Source organism: Sus scrofa, unplaced genomic scaffold (assembly GCF_000003025.6).
Source record: "Sus scrofa isolate TJ Tabasco breed Duroc unplaced genomic scaffold, Sscrofa11.1 Contig356, whole genome shotgun sequence".
NCBI lineage: Eukaryota > Metazoa > Chordata > Mammalia > Artiodactyla > Suidae > Sus > Sus scrofa.
The window spans coordinates 2,763-20,197 of record NW_018085185.1 but is presented as its reverse complement, the minus strand read 5'-3'; the positions used below and the strand labels follow the sequence as shown (position 1 = coordinate 20,197).

Below are 17,435 nucleotides of genomic sequence, written 5' to 3'. Positions count from 1 at the left end.
GCAGTTCTCCTGAAAGCAAAGTGGAGACTGGCAGAAAGACTCTTCCACAACCAAGGCTATAAGAAAGATCCATGCAGAATCGAGTAGGAGAGGAAGAGAAATGATCAGATGGGATCTACACTTTAGGAGGGATCATAGAAGAGGAAAGGGTTATCATGGGCTTGGAGATCCTTCATGGGGAGTGAGCAGTTCAGACCACATATTGGACAGCCAGGCCTGGAATCCAACACTGGGAAGACAAGTCCCTTAACTAGTTTGAAAACCAGTGAGACTTATAATAAGAGGGCTGTATGAAACCCAAATCCATTTGTGAAGGGCATATACATGGCTGTTCACTCCCTGAACAAGGTGGACAAAGCAGGTTGAAACTGCCTGGGGCCCTGACTGGTTTCCAGCCACCACCCCAGCATGTACCCCTGACTGTGCCAGTCACCCACTCTAGCCCCTAGAGCCCCAGCACAGCTCCCCAGTAGGGTGAAAACTGTTATTGCCTTAGGGAGTGTACAATTGGCAGGGGATGGAGCTCACTTGAACCCAGCGCTGCATCTGAACCTGGCAAGGGTAGCCATTGCTGACACTCACAGAAATAGTAGATCAAGAGCCATCTTGAGCTCTGACTGGCAGCCTGGACAGTCCAAGCTGAGCACCCACCCTGGCCCATCTTGCTCCAGCACTGCTCAGCTCTGGGTGATGGTACCATTGCTGAGAAGGGGAGAGGTGAGTATACACTTGGAACAGAACCAGCTGTACCCAACTTCAGGGCTTCTGCTTCAGCACCTTAGTACCTCATCTTGCCCCCTATAAGATGGTGATGACTCCTGAAGATAGAAGATGCTCTGGTTCACACCTAGCTCTGGCTCAAGACCTCTACCTTCAGCCTCACCTCCCACCAAGGTGATAGCTGCTAGCATATCCTTAGAGAAATTGTGACCCACACTCACTTCAGACCCAACTTTCCCCCAACTGGACAAACACAGACTGCATAAGGACACTTCCAAAGAAGGACCCCCTTTCAAGACCAGAACAATAGTATTCCACCTAATCTCATAGAAACTGATAAAGTTAAACAAAATGAGAAGGCAGAGGAATTTACTTCAAATGAAGGAAAAAGAAAAAAAACTGAAAAAGCAATGAATAAAACAGAAAAAGAATTTATCAGATAAAGAGTTCAAACCATTAGAAACAAGAATGTTAACTAAATATGGAGAAGTAAAAGATGAACAAAATAAGAATTTTGAATAGGTTCAAGAAAATATATAAAAAAGAATCATTTAAAGTTGAAGAATGGAGTAACTGAAATGAAAAATACACTAAAAGGAATTAACAACAGACTGGGTAATACAGAAGGATGCATAAGTGCCCTAGAAGAGAATAATTGGAATCACCCAAACAGGACAATAAAAAGGGAAAAAATAATGAGAATAGTTTAAGGAACCTGTGAGATAATATCAAACATACTAACATTTGTATTATAAGGGGACCTAGAAGGAGAAGAGAGAGAAAAGGGTTAAAAATGAATGTGATTTAATTATGGTTGAAAACTTCCCAAGACTAAAGAAGGAAAGAGATGTCTAGGTAGAAGACACAGGATGAACCCAAAGAGACCCACAGCAAGAACATAGCATAATTAAAATGGCAAGAATTAAAGAGAAAATTCAAAGGGCAGCCAGAAAAAACAAGTCACATAAAAGAGAACCCCCATAAGGCTATAGACAATACTGACAGACAAAACTGGAAAATTTACACTGCTTGATTTCATTACTTTTTCCAAACTGTAGTAACTAATAGAGCTTGGTTTTGGCATAAGGAAACACATAGATCACTAAGCAAAATTTCAGAAATTGAGACCTGATTGAAATTAAAAGATGTTTATTTGGAACTTGTTAGAACTGCAGCCTGAGAGACACAGATTCAAGAAGTGCTCAAATTGTGTTCCACTGAACTCCTGAATGGTGAAGGCTTATAAAAAGGCAAAAACGACAAGTATATTTACATGAATTGTTTATCAAGAATTATAATTGGATCTAGCAAGAAGTAAGGGTGCTTGTTAAGCAAAGATTGATTAGAGTCCAAAATAGTTGCATAGTTACAGTGGCAATAACCTTGAGACCCAAGGTTGAAGCTAGCAGATGTTGTTTTAAAACACCTGCTGTCTTTGGGTTTGGTGCAGGTTTCAGAAAGTTCACGTTCTCCGTGGTGCAGAAATGTGTCTGACAACAGAGCCTCAGTGGCCTCCTGTCTCCATTTTGCATGCCTGAACTGTGATTACTCCCTTTTAATTTCAATCTGTCATCAAAATCAATGAAATAGCGTGTGCAATCTAGATTTTGACTCACATACCACCCAGTATATGACAAAATGCTACTGTAATTCAGTGAAGGGAAAGATGGCCCTGTAAATAAATTGTCTAAAGCAATCAGATAGTCATAGGAAAAATAAATGTTCCATACTCCCTACATTGTATGATACACAAAACATAAGATGGAAGAATATACACCTAACTGTAGAGGTAAAACAGTAACATTAGAATGCAATGACAATAATAAATTACCCTTATATTCTTAATTTCTTGAAATAGATTTTACCAAAATTTTTTAAATTGTTTAATGAAAGAAACATTGAGAAAGTGAAAATTTGACATATACCAAAGAAGATATCCCAAATTCATATATTCAACAATATTCTTAATTTTTTAATGTATAAAGAACACAAAAATGTAATTTTCATAGTGTATGGTAGGTAGGGTTTCTCAATCCTTGCACTATTGACATTTTGGGCTGGATAATTATTTTTTGTAGAATGTCTCAAAACATTTCTACAATATTTTCTTAGCCTCTTTGCTGAAAACTCCATCTTGTCCTGCTTTACTTTACCCCATCTTCCTGCTTAAAAAACAGTCACTGTGCTGGTAAATGACTTAGGCTTAAGAACAAAGACCTAAAGGCATAAATTATTCACTGGGTCAGCTGAATGAGGACATAATGCATTGGTCTAGGCGGCTGGACCTGTGCAGAATGGCACGCCATTTGCACAAGCATAGTATGTCCTCTAAAGAATAAGAGGAAGATGAGCTTCATGGCTAGAAGGGGTTTATGAGGGGTCTTTAGCAAGATATGCATTAGCAAGGAGAGCAGAGGTGCAAACCTAGGTGTGCTGGGTTGCTGCAGATAGGCAGCCATCTGCAGAAGCACAATGGTGATTCTCTAGAATGCTATGCATAGATAGCTGAGGCCAAGCTTCCTCAATGCTAATGATTGTTAAGTGCCTAAAGGTCAGAATAAAAGCTTAATCAGCAACTGGCTGTGTGACTTTTAAAATAACTTAAAAAACCTATATCCTGCACTTACAACCCCTCCTCACTTGACATAATCATCAAGAGCACAATAAAAGCAGTGTGTTTTCTTGAGGTGGCGCTCTTGCTCCCTGAGACCTTGAGTCCCCGGTTCCCACCTTTACTTAAGATAAATGTGTCTTGTTTTATGTTAACTTTTTTCCTTAAGTTTCACGGCACCCGTTCTTCAGCCCCAACCTGCTGAGCTGGTCTCAGCAGTAGAAGACTTTCTTGTTCATTTTAAGTTGTTCAGCAGCATTCCTGGCTTCTATCCATTAGATGCCAATAGCGGCACCTAGATGTGACATTCAATAAAGTCCCCAGATATTGCCAAATATCCTTTTATTGAGAACCACTGATATACAACATCCCATCAAAATTAATAAAAATTCAAAGAAGTAAAATATAGCCTGTAACCAAGAGAAATATATTGAGAAATTATTTAGATAAGTGGTATTTTTAAAATTATATGGGAAAAATCACATCAAAACATATAATAAGTGCTGAAAATGAGTAATTAAAAAATCTTAAAATACGCAAGAGGAAAAATAACTTTATATATTGAAGGGCAAAAAAATAAGGAACTCAGAATTTTTTCAGAAAATATGTAAACCATCTTTGAAATAATAAAAGAGGAGTTCCCATTGTGGTGCAGTGGTTAACGAATCCACTAGGAACCATGAGGTTGGGGGTTTGATCCCTGGCCTTGCTCAGGGGGTTAAGGACCCAGCGTTGCTGTGAGCTGTGGTGAGGTTTGCAGATGCGGCTCAGATTATGTGTTGCTCTGGCGTAGGCCAGTGGCTACAGCTCCGATTAGACCCCTAGCCTGGGAACCTCCATATGCCGCAGGAGCAGCCCTAGAAAAGGCAAAAAGACAAAATAAATAAATAAATAAATATAAAGTAATAAAAGAAAAAAGTTCTCTCAACCTATTTCAAAGCTATTTTTCAAACTTAAAGAAGAAATTTTTTTTTTTTTTTTTTTTTTTTTGGTGAGGGACTTCACCCACAGTATATGGAAGTTCCCAGGGTAGGGTCGAATTGGAGCAGTAGATCCTGGTCTATACCACAGCCACAGAAAATCAGATCTGAGCCATGTCTGTGACCTACACCACAGCTCAGGGCAATGCCAAATCCTTAACCCACTGAGCGGGGCCAGCAATCAAACCCACATCCTCATACATACTAGTCGGTTTTGTTAACAATTGAGGCACAACCGCAACTCTCTGAGATAATTTTTAAGCACACAAAAAAATTAAAGAATTCTTGGCAATCATATGCTTATAAATAGAAATGTTAAATGAAGCTGTAATGGCATTTTGTTACATTCATTGTGTGTACGAATAGAAGTTTGACACTTGACAATAGTACAGAGGAGAGAAAGAAGATAAATTTTTTTTGTTTTATATGAAATGGTATAATATTTGAAGGTACTAGAATGAGACAATATAAAGTTGCATATTATATGCTCTACAGAAACCATGAAAATGAGAAAGGGAAAAAAAGAGGAAGAAAAAAAGAAATAAAAGAAAGAGAGGTTAGCTAAAGTAATAATTTATGTCTAGTGGCTGCTAACTTGAACAGCCAGGTCTAAAGCATTTGATTGATTCCTGGTCAAATTAAAAGAGGATATTTGGATTACTGATGGGGTTTGTAGAATGAGGGCCATGTTGCTTGCAAATCAGCCATAATAACTCCTAAAGACAGTAAAACTCTGTTGAAGAAGATAAAGGGGAAATCCATCCATATGACAGATGCTATCAAGTGTCCTATATTTAGCCTTGCAGGTGGAATTCAGCTCACAGCCTCAGTGATATCTTCAGATGTTCATAGGCTCTCAAACCCAGTGGTCTTGCCATGTGGTCAAGTAAATTGGCCCTAGATAACTGCAAAATAAAACTATTCTCATCTTGCATACTAAATCATGGAAAATTTTATGGGAACTTTGAGGAAGATTAAAAAGTTCACATAGAATACTCCTAAAAAATAAATCAGCTACACCTGGTTCTGAGTCAGGAGACTGGAATGCAAGGTCTTAGATGATGTAGGAATTGACAGAATTCCTACTTGGAATCATGAAATAAGAGAACTTGGGAACATCCAAACAAAGAAACGATGGGCATACTTCTCTCACATACACCCGCTGAAGCCACTACTCTGAACTGCACTCCGTGCCTATGGGAAAAAAGAATCTGGAGATGATTTTAGTCACATTTCTCTGAAGACAAGGTCATGTGCAGAATCAGCAAATGGATTATACTGGACTCCTTCCTGAAGCACCAATGTCTAAAAACGAGTATTCAATAGAATAGTTATCTATTCGGCTCAAGTCCACTAATATATTGAAAAATATATTTTTGATTGCATATGAAAGCAAGCAAAGGGAATACTCTATAGGAATAGTGTCTTAGAACTGGAGGTGGGAACAAGGAAATAAAGGAAAATGTAGTAACCTAATTTCATACCTTCATGTCTTCTGTTTTGATAGGCCTAGTTGCATTTAAAATAATACCAGGCCTAAGGTTAGTTTGCAGTAAATGTTTTTGTATTTCATGCTTTTTAATACTCAAGTAAGTTTTCGCATTAGACTACTCAAGACCTGATAGTGGTTTTATATTGCTTCTCTTAACTGTTGTTCATAAGTAAACGTGTCAATTTCTATAATTATGCAACGCCAGAAAAAATTTCCTCTGTTGTAATTCAGGGAAAACAACATAGCATCTTTAATAATTCCCACTGGTATTTGATCACCAGTTGGGTATTGTTCGGTCTCAAAATAGATCCTTTCTTTATTACTACCTTCTTAATATTTAGAACCCCTTTTCTTCCAGAGAAAATATTCGTATTTTTCGTTATTTGGGGGATAATGCCATTATTTGGGGGGATGGGAAGCTCTCCAGGTTCAATGTGCCCTGAGTCAAGTCATGTCCTGAAACACTCTGAGGAGCTGGTAAGTCATGGAGGCAGTTTTAATGTAGATTAAAAGGATATAGAAACATACCTGGATACTGGCTTTCATTCACCTTGTCCATAGGTGAAATCAGATGTGAAACATCATTTAGAAGCTGAATAAGGTGGTAAAATTATAGAATTCTAGAAAGCAATTCTGGTAGTCATACAAACATAGCATGTTCTCATTACACCTGTGATAAGATGGGGAAAATTGTATAATTGAGTACTCTTCGATACAATTCAAGTGCTTTTATTTTCCATCTGCTCAATAGTTTCCTGGCTGAATGGAATCTTTACTATTGTTTTCAAAGAAATTTGTCATTTTCCTGTGCTTATAAACCTACCATCTCTAACACATCAATTTATCCTGTTCTGTTTGTTTTACTTTTTAAAAACATAGGTCAGCTAAATTGACTGCAATCATATGGACAAGGGCATGATTTGCATGACTTTTGGTAAATCTAACCTAAGCTATATTTGCTTTTATTTATTATTTTTCTATATAAATATTACCAATCATTTAAAATATAAATTTAATGGAATAAATTGTTAATATATACTCCAATATTTTAACATTTTGTTCTCTGTAGATAAAGCACGAGATGATCAATCACAATTTATCTTTTTCTCATCATATTTTGATAACTATAATCTCCTATGAGTAAATTTCAACTTCTAATGCTGTTATACTTACTGCATGTGAGTCTACACATTGAATTACAGTGTTGCTTTCAAAGTTTCATATAATCTATCCCCAGCAATTTTAGAGTAATCTGAACGTTTTTACCTGACAAAGAGAAGTTAGGGAACTTGTTTCTGCAGGAAAGGAGGATGCCAGGCTGACAATAAAAATGATCCTTTTGAAAACATCATCTTTTTCTCTTTTTCTGTCTCCTCTTATCTCCTCCATACCCTTAGAGAGTCTGTGTGAGTGAGTGTGTGTGTAAGGTTTAGGGTTAAAAACCTATATACAAAAATAGCCTTTAAAATAAAATCATAAATTAATGCAATTAGTGCAAATTGACACTATAAAAACAGAAAAAAAAAGTAGAAAAAGTCCTTGGCATGTAAAAACCATTAATTATGTATCATTAATTGTGTTGCTCAAAAAAATTAACAAAATTTTTAAAAAGTTTTGTATATGAAAAAGTGTATGTTTTCACTCATTCACTCCATCAACAACTCTTATTGATGACCTTCATATGAAAGTGTGTTCATGAGAAATATAAGAGTAATTTGTCTATTTTCAAGGACCTTAAAAATGATTTGGGGAAAGAAACAACACTAGAAATCAGATCCTAGGAATTAAACAAAGCTAGGATTCAAACAAATCTGTCTGCCTCTTGTTCTAGTGTTCTTTCTGTTTCAGAAGATCAATGCCTAATACATGTGATATTCTTAGAAAATATTTAAGTTGTAGAACACATGAAACAGACCAAAAATACAATGGAAATGGTTATGGGCTTCATATCTAGAGAAGGTTTTATTATGTAGGAGAAAGGCCTTGAGGTGCCCTGATAGAAGAATTTGTGTAGCTAAAAAGATGAAAATAAGCAAGGATGGAAAGCGTAGAAAATCATGAGGTAGTTGCTACTGAAATAGACTGAATGTTTGCAATACTAGAAAAGAGTATTTGATTTTTTTAGGGTAGGGGAGGACTTACTCTCAAGGCCTAAGGGAATTTATGGATATGACAGTTAAGCAATTGCAAGTTTTTGAAAGTGATTTGATGAAAGAATTCTTACAAGCAATGTTAGATTCCTAAAATCAGACTGTATTTGTGGGGTGATTACATTATGCATCATCTACAAAATGGAATTTATACAGCTAAAAATTTAAAAATTTTTATGTGTTCATGTGAACATAGTTTTAATTTTTTCAGTGAAAAACCCAAGGAAAACAACTATGTATATAGTTTGAACACTGTTGTCTTAGTAAAAGGGTTATATATGTAAACAGTAATACCCACAACACACACACACACACATATACACACACCAACACCATACAAATATGTGTTATTTATCTTGAAAGATACCTAAGAAACAAATTGTTTACAGTTAGTATATTGCTATGTGTGACATGGCTTTTTTCTCCATTAGTATAAGCTACTTTATTTTTTTTAAGTAAAGGAAAACTACATATTTCTAACATTTTGTTTTAAAATGGTGATTGTATTTCTGTTTCAAAATGCTTCAATAGTCAATTTAAAATTTAAAATAAATATGATTTAAGTTCTTATTTCTGTTGATTTTGCTTTAAAACTACTTTAATCTAGATCCTGAGTATGTATTATATAGTTATTCATTCATTTATTCAACAGATATTTGAGTGTCATGCACTATTTCACATGCTAGAATGTATATAAATTACTTTGTGTATATTTGAAAACTGTCCTGCTCTCTTTAAGTGCAGTCTCAAAAATTAGACTTTAAAAAAAGAGCATTAATCTGGATTCTTAAAATATTGGACATAAAATTTAAAAGGATCTATAAACTTTCCAGACATGGAAATGAATACCTTTACATACTTGATGTGACTTAGTACTTTACATCAATCCATGTTTCTTAGAGTAGGAAACTGGCCAAAAGATGTATTTATATAGGGGAAAATACAACTGGAAAATGTGCTTGTGGAGTTGTCTTAAAGAAATGGAATATACAGCATTATGATGCTTCTTTCTGTTTTGAATGTTTGGAGAGTAATTGCAGGGAATTGATGGGATACAGGAAAAGGAGATGCAAGGCTATTTCTGGGATTCACATAAGGTACCTTCACATGAAAGTACTTTCTCTGTGGTAATAATGGGGAAAAAAAAGAAGAATATACTTTATTTACTGAAGAAGCTTTATAAAAATTTATTTGTTTATTTTTAATTTTTTATGGCCGCACCTGTGGCATATGGAAGTACCCGGGCCAGGGATTGAATGCAAGCCACAGCTGAGAGCTACACTGCAGCTATGGCAACTATGAACCCTTTAACCACTGCACTGGACTGGGGATGGAACCTGCACCTCCGCACCAACCAAGCAGCTATAGTCAGACTTTTTACCCACTGTGCCACAGCAGGAACTTGTAAAAATTTAGATAATTTAGAAGCTATTAATGATGAAAGTTATTTTTAAAAAGGCAAAGCTGGTAAAATCAGCTTTACAATAAGTAAAGGCTGGTGACAAAGTTACCTCATACATTAGATGATTATACTGAGAGAATTATATTTCTTTTTTAATTTAATTTCATTTATTTATTTTTATTTCCCGAATACATTATTTTTTTCTAGGTATAGCAGGGTGACCCAGTTACACATATATGTATACATTCTTTTTTCTCACATTATCATGCTCCATCATAAGTGACTAGGCATAGTTCCCAGTGCTACACAGCAGGATCTCATTGCTCATCCAATCCAAAGGAAATAGTCTGCATCTATTAACCCCAAGCTCCCAAGCCATCCCACTCCCTCCCCCTTGGCAACCACAAGTCTTTACTCCAAGTCCATGATTTTTTTTCTGTAGAAAGCTTTGTTTGTGCCATATATTAAATTCCAGATATAAGTGATAACATATGGTATTTGTCTCTCTTTCTGACTTACTTCACTCAGTATGAGAGTCTCTACTTGCATCCATGTTGCTGCAAATGGCATTATTTTGTTCTTTTTATGGCTGAGTAGTACTCCATTGTGTATATATACCACATCTTCCCAATACAATCATCTGTCGGTGGATATTTGGGTTGTTTCCATGTTTTCTTTTACCAATATAAACTAGTTAACTAGTGAGCTGTGAGGGACTGGAGTGTAGAAGAATAAAGGTACATTTCTTAGAACCTAAAAGCTTACATTTGAGACTTGATTTATGTTTTAATTCATATTTTTTAAGAGTCTATTTCAAAATATGATGCTTGAGAATCCAGGATGTATTTTCTACAATTATAATTTCCAGGTTAAAAAACTCAATATTATTCTGTGAATATAAAACCCACTGTGATTATTTTATTCATGGAAGTCTTTATCACACAAAGAGGCATCCAATATCATGTAGTCCAATTTTTTTTTTTAATTTTAATGAGGAGGAAATTTAACCATCAAAAGGAAAGTTACTTAAGGAGTTGCCATTGTGGCTTAGTGGTAATGAACCCGACTAGTATCCACGAGATTGCAGTTCGATCTCTGGCCTTGCTCAGTGGTTTAAAGATCTGGCATTGCCCTGAGCTGTGGTGTAGGTTGCAGATGTGGTTCGGATCCAGCATGGCTGTGGTGTAGGTGGGTGACTACAGCTCCAGTTTGACCCCTAATCTGGGAACTTCCATATTCCACAGCTGTGGTCCTAAAAAAACAAAAAGAAAGAAAAAGGAAAGTTATTCATCCTGTGATGTCCAGTGAGTAGTTCAGCTAGGTGTTGTATTGAAGTCTTCTGATTCCAAGTTCACAACTTATACAATTGTGGTTTCATGTACTATTTTTATTTTTGTCTTTCAGAATGTATTTTCTGAATTCTACTATTTTGTATAATTCTCTGGGCCATTCAGGAAATCATTGACCAACAAAATTTCCCAAAAGTAGAGGGTGCTTGTAAGTTCAATATCCTGTCTGAATAGCAAAAGTGGACATGAACACAAACAAGCCTTTCTGTAAAAACAATTTTCTTCCTCCTTATTCTCACTCATTTTGATTATTATGGAATTAAGTTAACATCATGGTAAGTTGACAACATGGAAAAGACAAACCATTCAGAGGTATCTGAATTCATGTTGTTGGGACTTTCCAAATCTCAGAATCTTCAGATTTTGTTCTTTCTGGGATTCTCTGTGGTCTATGTAGGGATTGTGTTAGGAAACCTCCTCATCTTGGTTACTGTAACTTTTGATTCACACCTTCACACACCAATGTATTTTCTGCTTATCAATCTCTCCTTTATTGATATGATCTTGGCTTCTTTTGCTACCCCTAAGATGATTGCAGATTTCCTCTGAGAACAGAAGACCATCTCCTGGTGGGGATGTTATTCTCAGATGTTCTTCATGCACCTCGTAGGCGGGAGTGAGATGATGTTGCTTGTAGCCATGGCAATAGGCAGATATGTTGCCATATGCAAACCTCTCCATTACATGACTATCATGAGCCCACGAGTGCTCACTAGCCTATTGTTATCTTCCTATGCAGTTGGATTTGTGCACTCATTAGTCAAATGGCTTTCATGTTGAAATTGCCCTTCTGTGGCCCCAATGTTGTGGACAGCTTTTTCTGTGACCTTCCCCTGGTCATCAAGCTTGCGTGCAAAGACACCTACATGCTACAGCTACTGGTCATTGCAGACAGTGGCCTCCTGTCCCTAGTCTGCTTCCTCCTCTTGCTTGTCTCCTACACAGTAATCATTTACTCTGTTAGGCACCGCACTGCTAGTGGCTCCTCTAAGGCCTTCTCCTCTCCGCTCACATCACAGTTGTGACTCTCTTCTTTGCCCCTTGTGTCTTTATTTATGTATGGTCCTTCAGCAGATACTCTGTAGATAAGATTCTTTCTATATTTTATACAATTTTCACACCTCTCTTAAATCCTATTATTTATACACTAAGGAATCAAGAGGTAAAAGCAGCTATTAAGAAGATAAGGAATGTACACATGTATGTGTAACTGGGTCACCAAATTGACAGAACACTGTAAACCAGCTATAATGGAAAAAATCATTATATAAAAAAATAAAATAAAATAAGGCAACCAGTGGAACCTAATCAAACTCAGAAGCTTTTGCACAACAAAGGAAACCATCAAAAAAAAAAAAAAAAAAAGACAACCTAAAAATGTAAGAAAATAGTTGCAACCTACAAGGGCTTAATCTCCAAATACGCAAAGAACTCATATAACTCAATAAAAAAAACCAAAAACCCGATTGAAAAATGGGCAGAGGACTTGAATAGATATTTCCAAAGAAGACATATGGATGGCCAATAGGCATGTGAAAAAGTGTTCAACATCACTAATTGCTAGAGAAATGCAAATCAAAACCGCTGTAAAATACCACCTCCCACCCATCAGAATGGCTATCATTAATAAGTCTACTAGTAACAAATGCTGGAGAAGGTGTGGAGAAAAGGGAACCTTCCTACACTGTTGGTGGAAATGTAAATTGGTACCACCACTATGGAAAACAGTATGGAGGCACCTTAGAAAACTAAATGTAGAACTACCATATGATCCATCAGTCCACTCCTGGGCATACATCCAGATCAAAAATTTCATTGAAAAAAATGCATTCACCCCATTGCAGCACTATTCACAATAGCCAAGACATAGAAACAACCTAAATGTCCATCAACAGATGAATGGATTAAAAAGAAGTGGTACACACAAAGGAATACAACTCAGCCATAAAAAGAACAAAATAATGCCATTTGCAGCAAAATGGATGGAACTACAGATTCACATACTAAGTGAAGTCAGAAAGAGAAAGACAAATACCATATGATATCACTTATATCTGGGATCTAATATATGCACAAATGATTCTATCTACAGAAAAGAAACCAACTCATAGACATAGAGAACAGATTTGTGGTTGCCAAGGGTTGGGGAGGGAATGGGATGCACTGGGAGTTTGGGTTAGTAGATGCAAACTACTGTATCCATTCGAGAGGATAAGCAATGAGAATCTATTGCATAGCACAGATTCTATATCCAATCACTCTTGATGAACATGATGGAGCATAATGTGAGAAAAAGAATGAATATGTGTATAACTGGATCACTTTGCTATACAGAAGAAATTGACAGAACATTTTAAATCAAGTAAAAATACATACACACATACATACATACATAAATTGAAAGTTATAACTCCTAGCAAAAACTGAAACAAGTTTACAAGGAGCTTGCATGCCACCTAGTGACTGCAGTCTCCTGTGTTTCTTTCCTAGTTTAAATAAGAAACCAGGAATTAGAAAGGAGAATTTATGGGAGTTCCCATCGTGGCTCAGAGGTTAACGAATCTGACTAGTATCCATGAGAACACAGGTTCAATCCATGGCCTCACTCAGTGGGTTAGGGATCTGGCATTGCCGTGAGCTGACCTGTGGTGTAGGTTGCAGACTCAGCTCGGGTCTCAGCTCCAATTCGACCCCTAGCCTGGGAACCTCCATATGCCACAAGGTATGGAGAATTTACAATAATGGGCTTTCTGATTTCCTCAAAAGGCAACCTAGATGTTGTCCTAAATCCCATGCCTTCTAAAGAGGCAGTCAAGCTTATTACTAAAATATCCATCTTCACAGACAAATTTTAACATTATTTTAAGAGCTTTCCTTACTCTAGTACCTATCAGCTGAGTCCAGAATTCCAGTGGACATCACAAACTGTAAGTCACCACTAGGAATTAAACTATTCTGAAAAAAGCAACGCAGGCAGGTAACAAGAAATTTTCTAATGTCAAAATAATTGTTTATGATTTTTCCTACCATAGATTTAAAAAGCTAAGTCTTTAAGGCCACTGAAAGCATGGATGAGCCTTCCAAATTTCAGGAGGAATTAAATACATGCAATACATGTCATTATCTTAATTTGCAAGATCATAACCCTTTGTTCAGAATTGTTCTCCCAAATGATTATATTTTGTTCATAACTGGTCAGATAGGTTGCTATGTCTCAAAAAGAATTGAGTCTACTCAAGAGTGTTGGAAAGCAATTCTTCTGCCTGTATTCAAAATAAAGATTTTGGAAAATTGATAAAATTGTATGAAATTAAGTAAATAACTAGCTTGTCTAGTAAAGTCTTTGAGTATCTCAGTGTTGTTAGCTAGTTGCTGTTTTTAATCCCCATTCTTATTGTGTAAGTGAACTGAGGAAAAGGGGCTTTATAATTTTACCTAAGTTTCCACATCTAGCAAGTAAAAAAAAAAAGTGAGATACAAACTCAATCTGTTTTTTGAGGCTATGCACTTCTTTATCATTCTTATGCTGCTTCTAACAGTGTTACTCAAATTTTGGAAACCACACTTCCCAAAATCCAGAAAGAGTTTAAATCATAACAGAGGGAATCTGAGTCCATGGACAAATAATGTAATTTATTGCTTTTATACATTCACAACAAAAAAAGTGATATGTTCTTCCAATGAAAGAATTGAATACTTTCTCCAATAAGTTTCTCAAGGAGGGATGCAGTTATGAAGGCCAAGATAGGATAGTGGAGTTCCTGTCATGGCACGTGGAAAGAATCTGACTAGAACATGAGGTTGTGTTCATCCTTGACCTCGCTCAGTTTAAGATCGAGCATTGTGGCTATGGGTAAGCCAGCGCTACAGTCTGATTGACTCTAGCCTGGGAACCTCATATGCCATGGGTGCAGCCTAAAAGACAAAAAGACAAAAAAAAAAAAAAGATTAGCATCCATCAGCTCCAAGCTGATAAGGCCCATGTTTACTGTAGCAGAGGTGTGGGACCCTGAAGAACCAGCAGGCCTCTCTGGGACCTTTGTGGAGCAGCTAAGCCACTTGGAAATCAGAATTAAGCAGAATACTTTTATGTCCAATATTTACAGATGCTGTTGGGAAGTAATAAATAGATGCTGAATGTGGGGAAAAGTGATATTAGAACACTACAACTTTTAAGACTCACCTGCTCACATGTATTGGAGTTTTGGAAACAACTGCATATGATAAATATGATGAATGTACAAATAGTGTTATTTATAAAAAGGTAAACACAAAAACAGCAAAGAATTTATAATTTTAGCCATAGAAATTTAATAGAGGTGTAGTGGGGTAGAATAGCATCCCGACAAATTCATGTCCATCTGGAATTTCAGAATGTGACCTTACTTGGAATACAGTACTTGAAGATGTAATTAAGATAAGGATCTAAATGAGATCATACTAGATTAGAGTGGTCCCCAAAACCAATGAGAGTGCCCAAAGAAAGAGAAAAGGACACACAGATATCAGACAAAAGCATGTGAAGACACAGGTAAGGAGAAATTGGAATTATGCAGCCACAAGCCCAGGGACATCTCAAGCTGCCAGAAGCTGGAGAAGGCAGGGGCGGATCCTTCCTTGAGCCTTCGGAGGGAACATGGCCCTGCTGACACTTGACTTCAGACCACTGCTCCTGCCTCCAGGATATGGGACAATATATTTCTGTTGTTTGAAGCCATGATGCTTGTGGTAATTTGTTAGGGTAGCCCTAGGAAATTAATATGACCAACAAAACTGACTTCTTGTACAAGGGAAAAAAAATAAGCTAAATAAAAATTTGCACCTTCAAATTAACAATAAGATCTAATGTTGAATGATGTGAATTGATGGAGTATCGAGTAGTGTTAGTGGGAGGGAAAACCACTTTGGAGAGAATTTTGGCATGTTTAATGAAATTAAGTTTATGCACACACTACTACCAAGCAGTTCCTCTTCCTCCCTCACCGGTTCTCAGAAAGCGGCAGCTGTCCCTTAAGGTCCATGTGGATGGACTTATCACTAAGCCTTAAGGCACCCCCTTTCCCCTGTGCAACACCAAGCCTGACCAGGTGCCAGTCCCAGTTCAGCCACCAGCTTAGCCCCTGGGAAGATTTTAAGATGTCCTCTTGGGGACTGGCCTGGGGAGTCCCCTTTCTGTATCAGCCCTCCCAGGAAGCTTTTGGTTCAGTCTAAATGAGAGAGGCCCATGTGAGGAGAGCTAGGGCAGAGGAGGGTCTGAGAGGCAGGAAGCCTGCTCCACTACCTGCCTCTACTTTCCCTTGGGAGGAATCCAGCAGTGGCTCTCTGAGCTGTCACTCTTCTGAGACTCAGTCTCTGATGGCCTTCACTTCACTCAGCTCCACTGTGCTCTCACTCTGCCTGAAAGTTCCCCCAAGCAGTCACACCATTGATGATGGTCTGGATGAGGACCCTGTCTATGTCACCAGCACCTAGACCAGCATCTGGCACACCTAAGGTGAGACACAGGGAGGTTAAGCAACGTCCAAAAAATAACCAGCAAATCAGGAGTAGAGCTGATCTAGGACTCCCATGTTTAATCACAAGCTAGGATTCTCCGTTGTGGGTGGCTGCAAGAAGGAATCAATAGGAAGTGCATGCTGTAGGTGGAGACAACATCTGGGTTGCAGCACTCTGGCTCTGCCGTCTGAGGAAAAAGGAACTCTCCACTGAAATAAGAGCTCGGCATGCACTAAGGCAGCTCATTTCTAATTTCATTGTGGGGTTTGGGGTCCTTTTCATTATTAAAAAAATTACTCATCTCAGTATTTGTCCTCAGAGAAACCTAGTGCAGATATACAAAGTAGTAGAGCGAAAATGTCTTTATAGAAATAACTCCAAGCTAAAACACTAAACTTTTTTGAAATTACCCCAACTAAAACACTGATCAATCATAATATCTAGAAAAATCTGCCATAGGTAGGAATTAAATGATTGCTCAAACATTAATAAACAAAAAGTTTTTCTTAGTGGTAACAATTGATTGAATGTTGTTTGTTCTTAGCAAGACCCTATCATAAGAAATATTGAAACCACTAGTGTTGAGAGAAACATTAATTAAATCTAATTTTGAGTGAATTTTATCAGTCACACTAGAGAAAATTCCTTTCATTAAAGTCTTTCACTGACTTCACTGACTCCATCAATCTCACACTGGCATAGCCTGTAGCTAATGGTTAAACACTCAATGTATAGTAGTTTTTAAGAAGTTGAGCAGTTGATTCTATGTCCTCAATGATATTTTCTAAACCTGACCTCTTAGTTTAGAATTAACACCCTCTTTATTTGTACCCACTCTCCATGCTTCACGGCATTATCATTAAAGCTTAACTTTTTATTGGCATTTTTTTTTTTTGTCAAATACCACTATCAAATTACCCCTGAGACTTGGATGGATGTGTCATTTATTTTTATTCCCACTGGATTATTGCACAGTCTCTGACATATAATAGGTTCTCAGGAAAGATTTGTTTTAATCAATTAATAACATAATCACATGATGAAAATTTAAAGATTTAAGGGGAATCAATTATGTCTTACTTTTTCCAGTTTAGTGTGCAATGAAATGGTCAGTTAATATATTTAAGAAGACAATAGTGACAATGGATTAGAAGAAGGGGAGAAAAAAATAGAAGAGAATGTCTTATAGCAAAAATTATACTTTGGTAACCAGAATAGTTGCAGGTTACTATAGA

At 37.0% G+C, this 17,435-nt stretch overlaps 1 pseudogene; it reads left to right on the top strand.

The window, feature by feature from the left end:
* The first annotated feature begins 10,915 nt into the window (after positions 1-10,915).
* LOC110258719 lies at positions 10,916-11,914 on the top strand (annotated as a pseudogene).
* The last annotated feature ends 5,521 nt before the right edge of the window (positions 11,915-17,435 follow it).